The sequence below is a fragment of the Cucumis melo genome, chromosome 6 (genome assembly GCF_025177605.1).
Source record: "Cucumis melo cultivar AY chromosome 6, USDA_Cmelo_AY_1.0, whole genome shotgun sequence".
In the NCBI taxonomy this organism is placed as follows: Eukaryota; Viridiplantae; Streptophyta; class Magnoliopsida; order Cucurbitales; family Cucurbitaceae; genus Cucumis; species Cucumis melo.
The window spans coordinates 30,514,892-30,535,205 of NC_066862.1; positions in this window are offsets into that span (position 1 = coordinate 30,514,892).

The following is a 20,314-nucleotide window of genomic DNA, read 5'->3' on the forward strand; positions in this document are numbered from 1 at the left end:
TCCTTTTAGGATATATATATATATATATATATATATATAATACCAAAAAAAATATACATATATCTTTATTCCCATTATCTTTCCTAAATAAATGTCTTAATCTTAGACATTTATAACCATTAATAATAATAATAATACTTCTTTATTATTATTATTATTTTTCTCTCACCAAAATCTACAATAAATATATATTTATTTAAACCATTATTCTCTCTTATAAATAAATATATATCTTTTTCGTCCAATCAAATCAACCATCTCTCTCCGGATTATCTTCTTTTCCAAACAAATATAATTATATTCCAACATATAATTAACTTCACTTTTCCAAATTATTAATTAAATATATATATATATATACTCAATTAAATCCAATTCCACCAAAACCAACTTTTCCCTCCAAAATCTCAAATTAACTTAAGTCCTCAATTCTTTTAATCAATCAAATCTTTTCCAATAAATCACTTATAACTTTCAACATGAATTATCTTAACCCAACCATAACAATTTTACTCCAGAATCAATATTTATCTTTCTACATAATAATTAATTATCTTCCACAATAACTAATTATTATTTATCTTTCTCCAAAGTAATTATCCTTTTACAAATAATTGTATTTTTCCAAAATATAATTATTTTACTTTTTCTCCTTACTAAATATTCTTTCTCCAAAATACAACTATCTTTTCCTTAAATAATTATATTTCAACAAATATAATTATCTTTTCCATTAACATAATAATTATATATATATTTCCACATATACTTATAATTATCAAATCTCCAACAAACTTTTCACCCGACAATTTAATTAAATAACATCCATAATTATTTAACTAAATTCAAGTTCAACAACACTAAAAATCCACAACTTCACTTAATCCTCTTAACCTACCATTTAATAAAAACTCAACAAACACCACGTGTCAAAACCTCTAATTAATTAAATATTCATCCAAGAAATATTTAATTAATTTTAATTTCCACATAAATTAAATAATTCTCATTAAATGGATTCAAAATAACGCCCAATAAATTATCTTAATTAAACAAAATTAAGATAACTAACTCCAAAATTATCTTAATTTTTGAGGCGTTACAACTATTTTATTAATTGCTTTTCTATTTGTTATTGATAACTAGTTTTGAAGTGCCTTAGTAAGCGATCTCTAAAATTTTCCAGACATCTTTAGCTGAAGTGCAAGAATTGATCTGTTTAAACACATTTAAATCAACTTCATTAAATATTGCATTAAGCACTCTTGAATTTCCTATAGAGGTTTGTGCCTCAACATCTGTCTAGTCAATTTCAGTTTTTGGAACTGATTTACCATCCACCGTGATCATAGGTGGCTCCTATCCAGCTACAAGAGCTCTCCAAGTCCTTCCATTTAGTGATTTGAGGAATGAAGTCATGCGAAACTTCCAATATGAGTAATTTTTGCCATCAAGTACTGGAGGACGAGTGGCAGAAGGGCCTTTCCTTATCTCCATTGTCTTGGAACTTTGCTTTGATACTAATTGAAAAAGGTGTGTGATAATAAAAAATGCCCTTTAGCTAATTCTAAAGTAAATAATTGAAAGAATAGCTAAATATTTAGCAGAAGTAAATTACACAGAAAGCTTTAATAACCCAGTTCGGTGAATGTCACCTATGTCAGATGAGTTTTTTTAGCTCAGATAAGTAATATTATTAAGATTCAATGGAGTCAATCAACTATCAATAGAATAAGAAACTTTCTTCTTATATAATGACTCTCTTTAAGCAATATAGAACTTAAACAGATTCAGTCTCTCCTTGAATTCGTGAGTAAATCTTCTTAAAGACAGAATCATACTCCCCTTGAGCTCAACATCTGTTCGATGTAAACAATGTCTTCATTCATATTACTTAATCAATAATTTCATCAAGTGATCATCACAAAGATGCCATAAACAAAGGATGAAACTACCTTCTGCACACAACTACAATTTTTTTTTTTTTTTTTTGCATTGAAGAATAATAAAACTAGCTTCGTTAATTCATAATCTTCAGTTTTTTGTATATATATATATATAGCTTTTACGAGAAAATCTCAAAAAGATATTAATAAAAGATCCCTAATAATGTGGAAGATCTTTCATCTTTTTTAATTTAAAAACCAATAACCAATTTTTAAATAATAATAAAAAAGAAATTCATTTATTCTTTTTGACAAAAATACCAACGATTTGTTTTTATTTTTTTAGCTAGCCTAACTCATTTTTTAAAAAGAAAATTTTTCAAAAGCAAAATAAAGTTTTAAATTTTCATTTTTAAATTTAACTTGAAAAGAAAACGTAGGAAAGAAAGACCTACGAATAGAAAATGTTCGTGGTTAAACTTAAGGTCATTTAAATTGACTTTTTAAGAGTTTAAATAAACGCTTTTAAGTGAAAGAAAAAATGTTTATAACGTTTAAAAAGTCAATCCAAATAGATACTTAATGTTTTAGAAAAAAACTAAAAAAAAAAAATTATGAAAAACTAGAATTGTTGGTTGAACAAACCCTTGAAATGCACATGGGATGAGAATTAATTGTAGAACCCTTAGACCACTAAAATCATGTAGCTTAGGCATACAATATGTTAGGTAATTTCACATGTTCATTCCCTATCTTCTTTTCTTGGAGTAATAATTGAGAGACAAAGTTTCATAACCTTAAAATAAACAACTACCCCATTTTAGTACAAGTGTACAACCCCCATTAATTTATGGATTTGGATTAACTTAATAATATATATATTTACGAGTATTTTCAAACATAATAAAATGAATCAAAATATTTATAAAATATTATAATTTATCGAAGATAGATCGCGCTAAAACAAAGTAGACTACTATCTATGTTTATCTATCAAACTTAGTCTATCGTAATGTATTAGAGATAGATTGTGATATTTTGTTATATTTATAAATATTATTCATTTACATTTAATAAAATTTAAATTGAGTAAATGCAATTTTTTTATTGTAAATTTTTTTTTCAAATAATATCGTCTTTGCAAACGTCACTATTTAAAATTATAAGAATACGTGTTACATAATATTTTTCTTATATGAAAAATTATTATTATTATTATTATTATTATTATTATAAATTAACCAAATTCGATAAAAAATATAATTTTGAAATACCAAGTTTAGGGACTATTTAAGTCATAGAGTTAAAATGATAGAAACCAAAGTTGATCGAAATCTAAGATACTGATAATTAAAGTAATATTAAAACTAATATTATATCTATAAAGAGTTATTTGATACTTGAGAAGTTCGAAAAGTTGTTTAGTGTTTTTAAGAGGTCACAGTGACAACTCTCTTACGTTTGAGTTTTGTACAATGTGATCATTTTTTCTCAATACTCCATAAAAGTAAAATTGTGTTTGTCGTAAACCCAAAGTTTTTTTAACCCTAAAATACACTTTTTCATTTAAAAATAAAATAAGAGAAAAAAGATATTATTATTTTCTTAACTAGTATGTTATGAAAAGTATAAATAATAATAAATGAAGTACTTCATCTTATGTGGTCTTTTTCCTTCTTTTTTTTTTCTAATTTTGAAACATGTTTTTTAAAGCATGAAAAGTATTGTTGTCATTTTATTTTATTTTGTTTTGTTTTTTTTTAATATTTTTTAGAAAACTCTAATACAATATAAGATAAAAAATGAAAAAAATTATTATTATTTTAAAAAAATATTAAGGGAGCGTTTGGGGGAGGAGTGACTTATAATAGTCTGGATTATAATTGTCTAGAGATTATAATAGTCTGCATTTGGGGTGTACACTATTATAGTCTGTGTTTTAGGTGTAGACTATTATAGTCTGTGTTATTATAAGTTGTGTTTGAGGTGAAAACTATTATAATTTGGGTTTTTCATTATTCTTTTTTTTTCCTAACATGAAATACACGTTTTTCTTCAATTGATTTTATTAAATATTGTTAATTATAATATTAATTATTTAGTAAATTTAGTTTCAAACTTGGTTTTTCAGTACTTGTTAATTATATATGATACATGAAATACACATTTTTCTTCAATTGGTTTTGTTAAATCTTGTTAATTATGATGTTCTTTTCTTCAGTTGTAGCTTTTGTAAGTCATTAATTACATGTCATCAAAATAATTTTAGGAGAAAGTTTAATTACTAATTCTTCATTTTCATTATTTAATTAACGGTGTTTTTCATTACTTTGTGTTTCTTTTTTCAAAAATGATTTTTAAAGGAAGTTTTTGTTAATTTTGTAAAAAAAATTAAAAAAAAAATTAAATAAGTTTTTGCATGATTTTAACCACTGCATACCGTCTTTTGTTTCTAAATGCATTTGCCATACTATTATTGATTCTTTATTTTTCCTAAGTATGATACAAATTTATTCTTTTTATGATAGAAATTTATTAATTTTCTCTTTTATCATGCTATCATTCTTTTTATAACACAGAATGTCTTCTTAAGAAAAATGCATTATCATGCATATCATTTCTTCTTCAGATTTATGATACAAATTTGGTTATTCAATTTTTATTTTATACTAAATCTTTTCATAAAATATATTTTTAATGAAAAAATAGAATCACATTTTTTCAAAAACTTATTCTTTTGGTTTATTTAAAAATAAAAGCTAAAAAAGAAAAAAAATTTTTGATTAAATAGAAACACAAGTAGAGTTTCATTTTTCAATACATATTTTTATTATATTTATTTATTTCTATAGCAAACATTGTCAAAAATTGTTGATTGTCAGGTTTATTTTTTTCCTTTTTGAAAATTTGAAATAAATTGATAAAACTATGAATTACTATTTTCCTAAATTTAACACAACTGATTTTTCGTATTATGTTTAGGCATTAACTGTTTAAATCAATTTTTCTAAATTTTTGCAAAGAAAATTTTTCTAAGATATTTTTTTAAATTAATTTTTCTTAAGTAATTTTTACTATGTTATTTTTGTAAATTTATTTTTCCTAACAAGCCATATTCCTAAGTTATTTTTGCAAAGTAGATTTTTTCTAATTAATTTTTCCTAGCAAAATTCATTAGATGAATTTTTTGTTGCATAATTAAAATTTTGTGAAATATATAATAACCCTCGGAGGAGTGAGGAATAGTGATAAAAGAAGAAATGAGGGAGTGAGAAATAGTGTCAGCGAAGAAAATGGAGGAGTGAGGAATAGTGACAAAAGAAAAATAGGAGAATTAGTATAATAGTCCTAATCCTAATTCTCAGGTTATAATAACTCTTGGGCCTAATATGGAGGGAGCTAAAATAGCCCACTCCACTCCTTCACGATGTAAGGCCAAACAACCCCTAAAAGTTGACCTAAAGTTTCAAAATATTCAAAAATGCTGTAAAAAAAGAAGGGTAAGTAAATAAGACAAATTTTTAAATAAATAAATATATATATATATATATATATATATATATATATATATATATATATATATATATATATATATATTTGGTCCTATTTAGTAGATGAACTTTGAATAAGTAGTGTTAAATTATTCAAATTAATTTTGTACTTCACTTGAAATTAAATTTTCTCTATTTTTTTCTCCTCTTCCCGAATTATATTGATCAATGTATCAAAGATGTTTGAAAGTATAAAAACAAAACACTAAGTTATATTCGATTTGTAACCGCTATGAAATGAATTTTTCATTGTAATTTTAAACCTGACAAAATAAATCTATCTCAAAATCACTTCTAAATATACCAAGATTCTCTCTTACTCAATTTGAATGCTTTGAAAATCAATCTCAAACACAAATAAATACGAAATAATCAACAAATAAAGAATTAAAAAAACGTAAAATAAGAAAGAAGTGACACACAAATTTATGTGGTTCACTATAAGTGGTGTTAGCTACGTCTACGTGGGAAAAACAATTTTATTCGAGAGAATATTATAGAATACAAAATGGTGGTGTCTCTAAGTTAGAGAGTTTGTATAGCATACTTTTCTAAACCCTAGAGTCATAATCGTAAATGCACTGTAGATAATTAATTATGTCAAATATGAATTCTGCTCAAGTTTTGAGGACGATGTTACCCCTAAAACCCCACTAGGGTTTGTCGTCTCTGGTTCATTTACCGATCCACGAGACTGTCGTATGTGGGTCGTTCGAAACAGCATACAACATTATATTTCAGACATTCCAACAACAAAAACTTAACCAATGACATTCAATTAACATTAGCAGAAGAGAAAAATATATGCATGATTGAGTGCTATTATTTAGTGTTATATCTAAATCAAAACATTTTAGCTCGATTTCTTAGGCCATTGGTTTGATTGGGTTTAATTTCTTCTTTTGTTATTTACGATAACCAATGGCTTAAAAAACAATTTAAAATTTGAAAACTAAAAAAGTAGATCTTAAAATTTTGTTTTTATTTTTAAAATGCGACAAAAAAAACTATTATTCTTAAAATGATGCAAATCATAGTAAAAACTAGAAAGAAAATAGGTTTAATTTTTAAAATTTGAAAACCAAATACAAAATGACAACGAAACTAAGGCCTTAACAATATGATTTTTATTTTGAAAAATAAGCTTTTAAAGACGGCTTCCATATTCTCATGATTTTCTTTATTTTGTTGTCTTTACAAACGGTTTTAAAATCCAAATCAATGTTTCGAAAACTTAAAAATAAAATAAAACCTTAATTTCGATTTGAAATTTGACTAACAATTCAAATAAATTTTTAAGTAAGATTTTGTAGCTAAATAGTAAGAAAACAAAACCTCCTTTTATAACCATTTTATTTTTCGGTTTTAGAATTTTACTTTGTTATCTATTATTTTTAAAATCAAGTCAAATTTTGAAGAAAAAAAGATTAAATAATCTATATATAAAACACTAAATGAATTTAGTATAGTTTGTAGAATTTTTTTAAATGATTAAAAATATTTTGTTTTTTATCCTTTCTTTAAAATAGATCAATAAAAAAATGGTTAATTTTCATAAATATAACAAACCACTAAAGTATTTACAGGTCGTGTAACAAAACCCATTAAATTAGCTATTTTTTAAATATTTGAAGTTTGTCCTACCATCTTTTTTCTTCTATTTACTTTCTTTCTATCGTCTTTCTTCCTTTACTCTTTTTTTCGCTATGATTTCTTTCCATCATCTTTCTTTTTTTCCTCTTCTTTTTTACGTCGTTTATTACGATCGTGTACAAAAATAGCAAAATTTAAATGATTGTATTCTAAATATATTATGTACTTTGTTGACGGCGTGATTGATGGACATTTTTAGTATTTTTCATTGTGGGCCTGTGAATTTTTTTCGTTTTCGAGATTGTTTTATACAGTGTAAATATTTTGTCGTTTTGTTATATTTTTGAAAAGACTCCTAAAAAAACATTTATAAGAGTTTTAGCTTTGATCAAACATTTTTCACTACAATTTAATCTCTATCATACATAATTGTTTGATTTGGTAAAAAATAATTTAAACAATACGTATAGTGTAAATTATTATATATGTCAAACTACTGAAAATATTTACGAAAAATAGTAAAATTTTAGATCGAATGTGCTACCGATAGAATCTATCATTTGATAGAATCTAAAATTTTGTTATACTCTATAAATATTTTTATTCATTTTACTATATTTAAAAATAAGCTTTTATTATAACGTAAGAAAAATTTAGATCTATAGTTATACAAACTATTTAACTATACGATCGATTTATATAATTTAATAGAATCACATAGACTAAATTAAAATACATCAAAACTATAAAAACAAGGTAGGAATATTTGGAAACTATGAAAAACCCCTATTTGAAAATAAATCCTAGGAGTAATTTAATCCATGGTTTAATTGGTAATTTTTACATCAACTTTTTACAAATTACTAGGAGGGTTTCTTTTTAATTGAAAAAGACATGAATTATTAGCACTTAGAAAAGATATCAAACAACCAAAATCAGTCTACAACATGCAATTGATTTTTGAAATAATAATATTTCAGGAAATGAAGGTTTTTCTTTTGGGAATAATAAAAAATTACAAACTATTTATACTATATCACAAAAAAATCACTAAAGACAAAAACTCGTTACACTTGATTTTGCCCTAAAATATAAATAATTTGTTCATTTTATCATTTTTGATAATTTTTCGAAAAAAATATCTTCTTTATTTATAAAATTTAAATTTATAGTTTTCATCTAATCCCTATGTTTTAAAGTGTAGTTTAGGCTAAAGGTTGCAAAAGTTTGAAAATTTTATTTAATAATTAATTTAAAAGAATTATAATTACTTAAGTTTGAATATTATTTCATCTTTATTAAAATTAATTTGCTTCAATATTATTTCATCCCTGTTAAAATTAATTTTAAAAATTTCACTTCATAGTTATTTTAAATTAACTAATACAAACATTAAAATTAACTAATACAAACATTAACTATCAACGTAAAAAAAGTAAAGTAAGATTAAAAGTGTAAATTTTAAAGTTTATGATCAAATAAAAACATAAAACTTAAAATTTTAAAATTGAAACATTTTGAAGTAGGAATTTAAGTATTGAAATGATCAAACTCAAAATTAAATTGTATAGCAATTTTAAATATAGAGACTAAATATAAATTAAATCTAAAACTAAGTACAATACACATTTTTTCTTTACATTTAAAAAAATAAAAGAAAAAAACAGGTTTTAAGTATTATTTTAAATAAAACAAGATATTTATAAATATAGCAAAAAAGTCTTCAGATAATTTATATCGATAGATTACTAATTATCCATGGTTTTGAATAATTTAAAGAAAAAATTATTAATTATAAATATTTCAACTAATTTAAAAAAAATTAAAAAAAAAAAAAGAAAGAAAAGGAAAAAGAAAAGCACTTATAACTACCAAGAATTGGAAGGGTGGTTAGAGATCATGGGCAAGATCTTGTGTATCCATTGCTTTCGATGACTTTTTTCTCTCATGATCTTCTAAGATTTCAATCAAACGGTCAGGGATCAGCCATCAAGTTGACCTAGAAGAAATATGATTGGTTCTCCATTATTTTGTTAACCACCTTTAGATGTCTGCCACGTGTCTAGATCACAACCCGTCATTCCAGCTGCCAATTGACGCTTCCACAGCAATAAAATTCGTGAAAGGTCGGTTGAAATATTATTTTTAATTTTCTATTTTTTTAATGAAGCACGATCCCCCAAATATGCAAAAATAAGATAAAATTATATATTTTCTTTTATATAAAAAGAAAAAAAAACTAACTAATATTAATTGGATTTTTATATATATATATATATATAAAAGAATTTATATAAAATATTCGAAAATTATTTTTCAATAATTTAGTTTGTCCTCATTTTAATTTAATTAACTAAGCATATGGCTCATGAAATGCTTTATTAAAATTATGTTTTTTTTTTTCAATTAAAAGTAATATATTTAGTATCGAGTTTTTGGAATTATATATGAATTATAAACTAAAATCAAATTTGAAGTAATAGATGATTAGATACAGCATTAAATCTAATACAAAATACATAGCATTTTAATATGTATAAATGGATTTATGAACTATGATAATACTAATGTTGGTATGTAGAGATTAAAACTATAAGTTTTTGTGTTTTTTAAGTTTTTATGTCAACCAACATTTATATGAATCACCTTAAGACACACATTTAATTACTTAAATTAATTTAATGTTTTATTCCACACTTTTAAATGTATTATATTCAAATAGTTAAAAAATATTTTCTCAAGTAATTTTGAAAATTATAACAAAAATAATTTTGACTATTTTAGAATCACTCTCAAACGTGTCGGGAATGTCTTACCTTTTGAACTACAATTCACGTTAACAATTAAACTTATGACGTTACTTAGTCTCGCCTAGATTTTGATACTTCCAGACAATTATATAAAATTAATCATCACTTGGATTTGTCAAGTCAAGTGAGACCAAACAACTAAGTAATTATAGTGGAAAAGCAAATTGAGGTAACTTTTGAGAAGCTAAATTTGTGAAAAAAATAAAAATAAAAGAGTGAACTTAATTAGGCATGAGTTTGATATGGTCTCATTAGTTCTACGCTTGTTTTGTAGGTGGGTCAACGTCAAAGCCTTGACACACTTAACATTATCAATAATCAATATATTGTCTAAAGAAAACTATTTATGGTCGATACCTAAATGTAGGTGATCATCAGTAAGAGAGAATATACCTATTAGTATAGATTTAATTTAGACTAAATTCTCTCCTTCAAACAACTAGCTCATTTAGGATTTAATTGCATGATATGATTCCTTGAAAGTAAAAATATCTGACATTGTAGGTATAGTAGTTTATTTAGTGATATACATAGACATATGATATGTAATTAGTAATTTAACATTTAACGTGTTAATTGTTATATATACATATATCATGCTTAATAATCTCTCTCAACTTTAATGTGTGTACATGCATTAGATGTGAAAAATTTAGAATACAACCCCATATGTAAAACAAGTAAAATTAGTAACAAATTGAAATGAAACAATCATAACACGAAGGAAAAAAAAAAAAAAAAAGCCCACATTTTACCCATATATGAAATAAGAAAATGTAATCAAAATATATATTAAAATACACTTACTTGTAAATAAAATTTTCGCTATATACTTAGATTATTAGTGGAAGAATACAGTAATAACGATTGTTAAGATGTTAAGAATCTCAGAAAAACTAAGAGGACTCACACTTCTCATACGGTAGATGAGCCAACTCCTCTTTATTGCCAATTGATTTTGAGATATAGAATCTCATACTATCGAACAACGATTGTTCTATAACATACAATAACTATACATCTAGATGGTTTTTAGTTGATCTCTCGTTGATACTAAAACCAAATAAATAAGGAGAGAATCGAAGGAAATACATGACACTGAATGACGATATGGAAGGTATCTCTTGTATATGTTGTAAAGGATTATTTATACTCTCCAACAAGGTTAACCATATAATTTAACTAAAAAAAACCCTAATAATTGTTACCTTTTAGAACTATATGTCAATATGAACATGAGAGAGACATTTCAAAGAAGTAAGAAGCAAACTTAACAAATAAATAATAATAAACTATACATAAACAACTAATAGATGAATGTGACAAATGGCAACCAAGAGGGTATGCTAAGTAATTAAAAAGCATCTAACTTTAAATTTTGAAAGAGTAAAATAACATTAAAAACAAAAGATCAAATCAAAAGTGATATATTTTAGTTTGACTGAAAGTTAAATGTAAATTGTCGTTAAAGAAAGTGATTAAGAATTTTAATGACAATGATAGTGATGTAGTGAACTGAGTAAGCAAAAACCGATGATTAAGGAGAAAGTTGTTGTTTCTTGTCTCTTCCGTGCGCTTTGTGGGAATATTCTTATTTTTAATTAACTAATCACCTAACCCTAACTTAACTATTCATTAATTAATCACAACATATATATATATATATACACACACACACACACTTTTAATTTTATAGGGTTTGAACATTGAAGTAGGGTTCAACAAGAAAACATAGCTAAATTTGACCAAAACATGTACTTTCCATTATGAAATTAGAGGTTTGAATTTCTTTGTATTATATATAACATTTAACTAAAATAAAAGGTTTGAAATAATATGTCTATTTTGTTCCTCAAGTTTTAAAAGTGGTTTATATTAAGTCAATCGGTTGGTTGACTCACGAAAATGATATTTGAGATGTTAAAGGATGTGCAAACTTTGATTAGCTTTTGAGAGACAATTGCAAATATAACAATCATACCGAAAGTATTGTTGTTATTATTACGAGCGTTTGCAAAAATAGCAAAAAGATTTATGATAATAGAGTCATGTCACTATATTTTCTAAATTGCAAAAGTAGTAAATTCTAAAGCAAATAGCCTCTGATAGTCATCTGATATATCTAATTATTTGTCATATTTGTAATATGCAAAAAAAAAAAAAATGTGATGGGTCGCTTTTTCTTTTCTTTTTTGTTATCTTGATGCAATTTCTCTTATTAATTAATGCAAAATAATAATTTTACTAAAATTTTAGATTTAATTCTTAGAGACTATATCAATGATCAAAGTCCATTAGAGATCGTTACCAATTGCAAATTACCCTTTTTTAAAACTAGTTTAACCTGTGCAGTTATTTATTTTCTTCCCGACAATTCTTTTTCTTTTGCTTTCTTCCTCTCTTCCTTTTTTGTTTTTCCTTCTCTAGCAAGGGTCATCATCACCATCCTTGTTGGCCACACCAATCACATGTATTATTTTTCGTATCGACCTAAAGATTTAAGTTAGATATTACGATAAGTTTAATTATATCAACTAACATTATTTTAATACTTTATCCACACAAAGTGAAATATGAAAGAACAAGCTATAAAGAAAGGAATAAAATGAGCTTGAGTCCCTAAATTATAGTTGTTCAATACCCAAGGAAAAAGTTGCTAACTTTTTGTTATATTGACCTTTCAAAAAGGCCACACATCTTTAATTATATGTGAAGCTTTCTCCCCACTCTCTAAAATTACACAACCTTGAAAAGCTCAATTGTTCCAACCCCTATTGTATTAATTATTTTTTTTAGGTGAATTATTAGGGCAATGTCCTCTCATATTATGTCAATTCCACACTATACTCCATTTCACTTCTATATGATCTATTATTTGATCCTTGCCAAGTAAAAAACTTTAGATAATTATTATATTTGCCTATGTGATACCAATTAGCATGCATGACCAATTGAGACTATCTATTAGGATTTGGATTGTAATAAGATAAGGAAAAATGTAATTGGTTGCAATAAGATTAGCTAGTGCTTTTTTCGATAAAGTAAGGTAGGATACGGATAACTTAATTTAATAAGGACATTGGTGGCATGATATTAACCACATGTATAAGTAGAAATACCAATAGTTTTTCTTAGCAAAAAGACGCAACTAGATTTATTCGAACATATTTCACTATAGCTAGGTTAAAGATATATATCATCTTATAAAAAGTTTATCCATTTTTATTATGCATGGCAAAAAGTAATATATTATAAAAATATTGAAAATGTTACCCAAATGTAAAATATATTTTACTTTATTATTATTAAAAAAAAAACTCTTAGCAAAATGGCACAAAAAGTTTTAAAGGGTAGAAATCACTCAAAAGATATCATAAATCAAATGTTGTTTCTTTTAGAAAATAAAGAAAAAAAATCAAACAAACCTTTCTTAAATAGATCTTAAACAAAATATTTTGCTTCTTTGCTTTATTCTATTATTTTGACTAAAAACCCTCATAAGAAAAATTTTAAAAAAAGAAAAACAAAAAGAAAATAAAGTAGCAACCAAGTTTTCTTTCTAATTCAACTAAACAAACATATAGAAGCAAAACCAAGTTAATTATTTATGTTTATGATCATTTGTTCAATGAACAAAGGGAAGTCTCTCTAAAACATGAAGATAAAGCAAAGGGAGCAAAAATGAGGTCATCCATGACAATATATATTTCATAAAAGTAATATTATTCCCTTGATATATAATAAACCTCCAAGTTGGGTTTGTTAATTATTTTGTGTCTATAGTTTAAAAAACCCCTATTGTCTCATTTATTGAAACCAAGAAACAAAAAATAACTTTGTTTAAGTTCATGCATTTTGGAAAACTTATAATTATCACCTTTCCAATATCCCTCCCTTGGTATCTAGGGTTTTATGTATAAATGTTGTCTTTAAAAATTATATATAAAATAAATATGTTTTAAAAAAATATATGTGATAACTATTATTGAGTTACATCGTGTCATGTTGGTGCTTTAATTTTATAAATTATAGTTACAAAAGAGGGTGATTTTAGAAAATAATAACAAAATTAAGTCTGTGTTATCGATGTCTTTGTTATTTATTGTCAAAATGAGTATAGCTTAATCAGTACAATGTTTGTAAATAAATAAGTTAAAAAGAAAAAATTTATATCTACTAAGGAGGCAATATGCCTTTTGCCACACGTACACTGAATCTTGCAAATACTAACACGTGTCTATTCGAATTTAAGAGAAAAACGGTGTTGAGTACGGTTTAAATTTTGGTAATGACCTATTATTAACAATGCACAAAGATAAACAATATCACATCGTGTGTGTTAGAATTTGATCTTCTATAAAATATCCTTTTAACATTGACTTAGTTTATGTTATACTTTCAAAAAAGGATTGTAATGAAAACAATCAAAGCTTTCGTTTAAATTGAATGGTTGAAAATAAAAAAATGAGGCTCTTGCAAATTTAGCAAAATTAGTTTGATAGATTAGGTCCATAGCACACCACTTTTAGATTTGCAAAAATTGCAAAATTCAAGTCCAACCCACATTTGAAAAATGAAAAATTACAAATCTACCCAGTAGAATTATCAACATTTTCACGCATCACTTGATGTGTTGTTGATACACTTGATGTGTTGTTGATATACTTGTTACACTTTGCTGATACATTCAATGAATTAATAACATTTGAAACACATCATTGGTTTGGTACACTTGATATGTTGTTGATACATTTGTTAAACTTTGAAAATATGCTTAATCAATTAAGGACACTTGATGCACTAAGCATGACATACACTTGATTAGGTTTAATACACTTAATAAATTCGATACACTTAATACACTACTGATAAACATTTTATATTTTCACCGATACACTCGACAGATTTAATACAATTGATGCAGTTCATATGTTTGATTGATACCCTTGATGTATTGTTGGTATATTTTCTATATCTACTAATACGCTCGATTGATTAAAATACATTTGATGCACTTGAGATTCTGATGATACACTTAATATCACTAGTACATTTTGATACATATTATATGTTTGCTACACTAAGTTACATCATTCATATACTTAATAATACTACATTGAATTGCATAAAATTTGAAAAAAATGAAAATCATGTAGTAAGTATATCAATCAACTAATACATATAATATAGGTGCATCACAGCACTAATATACAAAACTGATACAAACTGAGAGAACAAATAATGATTGAGACCTTAAAAAGTGGGAGAAGAAATATAAGATGATTAGGACATTAAAAACGGGAGAAGAGATAAGTTATTGAATGGTAGCTTGAGAATAATAAAATATTTAAGATGGAATGTATTTTAAAAAGTGAGAATGCTGTCATGTTTAAAAGTAACCATTTGAAAGAAATTTGAAGAAAGGACTTAGATTTAACAAAAAATGAAGATCGAAAATCTAGATAAAAAATGGTGAAAGAAGAAGGAGATAAAGATGCCGAAAACGGAGATTGAATGAACGATCGTTTTTTTTTTTTTTTTTTTAGAGAACCTATAGAAAACCAACCAAAAAATAGGGTTTAACGAACATTTTTATTATTAGATTAATTATTTATTATGAATACAAATATGATATAGATGTTTACAAAAAAAGAAGAGAAAGTGAAAGATGAAGCATCAAAGGGAGATAGATCAATAAAGAGAGAAGAATGTATGAGGGCAATTTGAAAATAATAAAAAATTTAAAGTAGAAAATATCTCCAAAATATTTTAGAGATTAAAATTTGCCGTGTTTACAAAATTTAAAAAATATGTGTCATAATTTGCTAAAACCTATTTTCATAGTTCTATCCAATACAATTTCCCTTGTATATGAATGAGTATTCAATTTAATAAACTAGTGAAAATCATTTTATTTTCTCGTCTTTAAAAATTGTTGTTCTTAATTTAATATCATTTTATTTTCCCTTTTTTCATCAAAATATTATTAAAAACTTGTAAAAGTAAAACAAAAAAAAAAAGAAGAAGAAATATCCAAAGTATATTCTAGGGAATACAAAAAAGATGCATCGAAGTAAATATATATAAGGGACATTTTCAAATAGCAAAATATAGTGAACAAAAATATTTATAAAATATAGTAAAATTTTGGATCCTAATAATCATCGATGCTAATAAGCTTTTATCAACATCTACGATAATGACATTGACAGAAGAACTAATAAAAACTTAAAAGTATCCCTAATAATTATCACCACATTATTGTCAATAATAATAAATTTTCCAAATACAATATGCATCTTAATTTTTCTTTATTTATTTTATCGTTCGAAAATATTTGAAGAGAGTTAGATATACATACATATATATATGTATATATATTATTTATTTATTTATCTTTTATCTTTTAAAAATATATTTTCATAAGATTAGATTTAAGATTTCAATTTTATCATTTACAAATTAGTATTTCTTTTGTATATAGTATATTCATATACAACCGAATTAAATATCCTAACTTTTCAAATTGATTAATAATTATCACCACATTATTTATCAAATACTCTTATACTTAAATCAATAATCTAGATAGGTTAAATTAGAGTTATAAGTCAGAAAACATATTGTATTTAACATTTTAAACAATTACTTTAAAATAATCAATGATGTAATTGAAATCATTACTGTTAATTAATAAGCTTAACTTTCTCATTACACAATAAAACGGTGTATCCTTTTATAAATGAATACTATCTTTGTATCGTATCATATTTACGAAATTGTAATTTTAATTTTATTTAATTAAATTTAATTTATTGAACGTTATTTTGAATTCATTTAATGAGAATTATTTGATATTGTGAGAATTGAAATTAATTAAATATTTGTTGGATGAATATTTAACTAATTAGAGGTTTCGACATGTAGTGTTTGTTGAGATTTTGATTAAATGGTAGGTTCAGAGGATTAAGTAAAATTGTGGATTTTTTTGTGTGTTGAAGTTAAATTAAATAATTATGAATATTATTTAATTAATTTGTAGAATTGAAATTTTGTTGGAGATTTGATAATTATATGTATATGTGGAAATATATATATAATTATTATATTAAAGGAAAAGATAATTATATTTGTTGAAATACAATTATTTAAAGAAAAGATAATTGTATTTTGGAGAAAAGATATTTATTAAGGGAGAAAAAGGAAGATAATTATATTTTGGGAAAATATAATTATTTGTAATAAGATAAATAATGATTAATTATGGTGGAAGATAATTAATTATTTTAGAGAAAGATAAATAATGATTAATTATTGTGGAAATTATTTTAGAGGAAGATAAATAATAATTAATTATTGTGGAAGATAATTAATTATTTTGGAGAAATACAATGAGAATAAAGATATATGTATATTTTGGTATCATATTTATATCCTAAAAGAAAAAGAAAATAATAATAATAAATATTATTGTTATTATTTGGGTTTATAAATAGCATTTGAATGCTTAAGTTAAAAAGGAAAGGAAAAAGAGAAAGGTACTTCATCTTCTTTACTAAGATAACCTTCTCCCGCCGCCTCACCAGTTTTAGTTATGATTGGTCCCTTTGGCAAAACTTGAAGAATTGATGAATTTTCTCATCAAGGTTTAGACAATTTTTCAACCTCCATTTGGTTAAGTTTGGATCTGCTTTAATTGAGAAATTACTATCAGCAAATAAATATTTTTAGCTAATATCCAAGTAAGAGATTCTACTAGTAGACCTTCTAACTGAATTTAAGAGACTGCATGTATTTACGATTATGCATTGATGGTAGCTAAAATGCATAATGCGATGTTATAGATGATGGTTGATATTGTGTTGATGATGATTGATATTATAATTGATGATGATGATTGATATTATGATTGACGATGATGACTGGTATGTTTATGATGTTTATGATACATGATATATTAATCACATGAATAAGGACATTATGATTAATATTTATGTCATGTTATGATGTTTATGATGATGTTACATGTTGGTGTCTGTTAACTCTGTTTGTTAAGCTTTTTACCCCACAATAACATGTATTATGGTCCTATCTATGGGGTCACTCACACGACTAGGGGTGTTCCTACGGGATCACTCGTACGATTTAGGAGTGTTCGTACGGTCTCACTCACTCAGGTGTGCTCCATTTGACACACAACGTTATGATTATGTTTCTAATGGAAAGTTAACAGATCACCTAGCGGGATTAGTAGTGGGTCTCTTACTGAATATATTTATATACTCACTCTTTCCTATGTTTAATATTTCAAGGCTAAGGTAAAGAACTTAAGAAGCTGGCGAGCAACAGCGAGGGATCGCATGCCATATGGAGACACATTTCAGCTTCCGCACTCATTTATATATCTTTTATTTTAAAATTTTAACCATTTTACTTGATTATTTTATCCTATTTATTTGATTTGAGTTACTTAAAATTGTTACAATCATCGGGTCACTTTTTCAAATTATTTTTTGTTAATTTTGATAATCTTATGTTTTTGTGAACGTCTTGATATTAATTTTATAAAGATTTTAGTTATCCTCTTTTCAAAAAAATGTCTTTTGATGTTTATCTTTTGAGTAATGACCTTGACTTAGTTTAAAAGTTCGGGTCGTTACATAAATACTACAATTTCTTTGAATTTTCATAAATTACTATTTTATTTCTTCTTAAAATAATTAGGACCATATTTGAGTCAACTAATACTTTTTTCAATGGATTATTACTTTAAAGTAAATATGATATTTTAGTATACTTTTCTTAACTTAAAAAATGCAAAAATAAATAAATAAATTTGTTAAAAAATGCAAAAATAAATAAATAAATTTGTTAAAAAATGCAAAAATAAATAAATAAATTTGTTAACTTTCCTCAATATCTTAAAGGTTTATTGGAGTGAAAATGGTAGGAAATTTTCCAAGAGGTTACTCAACATATAATTGTTCTGAGCTAAGTACACTTAATTTTGAAGTTCCTATGATTAAGCTACCGAAAAAAAATGTACACTTTGTTGGTATAAGTATTAACTTTTAATTCTTTTAAGCATTTCTTAACCTTATTTTCATATTCTCATTAGGATTCATTTCATTCAAATGTGATATTGGATCATTCATGTCCTCTTGTTAAATTCGGGGTGTTATATACTCATAAACTTCGAGGTTTGCATCAATTTAAACCATAAACTAATAATTGTATCAATTTAAATCTTAAACATTGGAAGATGTGTCAATTTATACTACAAACTCGTAATTGTACCAATTTAGACCTTAAACTTTTATAAATATTTCAATATATTTAGACCATCGATTATGTTTTACTTGGATATACTTATGTTTAAATTGATACATATATGAAATTAGTTTATAGTATAAATTGATGCATTTATGAAAGTTTAAAAATAAATACAATTATTAGTTTAAGGTTTAAATTGATATAAGTCCTAAATCTCGTAGATATAAATCGATATTTGTTCGAACACCTTGGAGTGTACAATAACTCAAAAAAGAGACCAAAGCCCATGTGGGCAAGTAATTAGCCCAACTTCTAATAGCCCAAATGTAGCCCTTTTACCAAAGGGGTCTCTATATTAATAGGCTAAAGTTTGACACAATATTACATGATTGTTGAAAACTTTTCAACATTTTCAAATTTGTCTCCATAGACATTTTTATATAATATATGAAAATTCTTTCTTTAAACAATTAATATATCAAAATTATTATCTTTTGAATGTTACCATCTATATTTATTTAAAATAAATAATAATAAAAATATTAGATAAACCCAAGTGGTTAAAAATAGAAAATTTACAAAATATTTACTGTCCATAGAATAAAAGAATAAAATCAGGTTCAAAAGTTATAAAACAATGAAAAAGTATAATAAACACCAAGAAGGGAAAAATGACATAAAAAAATGGGTTGAAATGGTAAAATTCTCATGTGTTTATTTTCATGGAAATGAAATTTGAATTCAATTTATCATAATACTCTTTTATATTTTTAATGAATTTTAGGAAAATTCTATCGGATGACAAAAAAATTTAGAAAAAAAATAGCCAATAGCACATATTTTTTGTATATCATAAATATAACAAATATGACAAGTAATTAGATACATTAGGTAATTATCAGAGGACTATCCATTTTTAAATTTGTTACTTTTGCAATTTAAAAAATGTGGTGACATGTATCATATTATCATAAATATTTTTGCTATTTTTCAAACACCCGTATTTAAGTTGTTCTAATTCTTCAAATTTATTTAGTAACTTAAATTATATATTTTACATTATTTAATATCTAAACCAAGAAACGTAGGATGTAAAAAAAAAAGAAAAAGAAAGAAAAGAAATAGTAATTAATTTTAATGTTTGTTAATGTAATTCACATTTTAATTTGATTGTAAATTTATTTTGAATAAAGCTTTAATA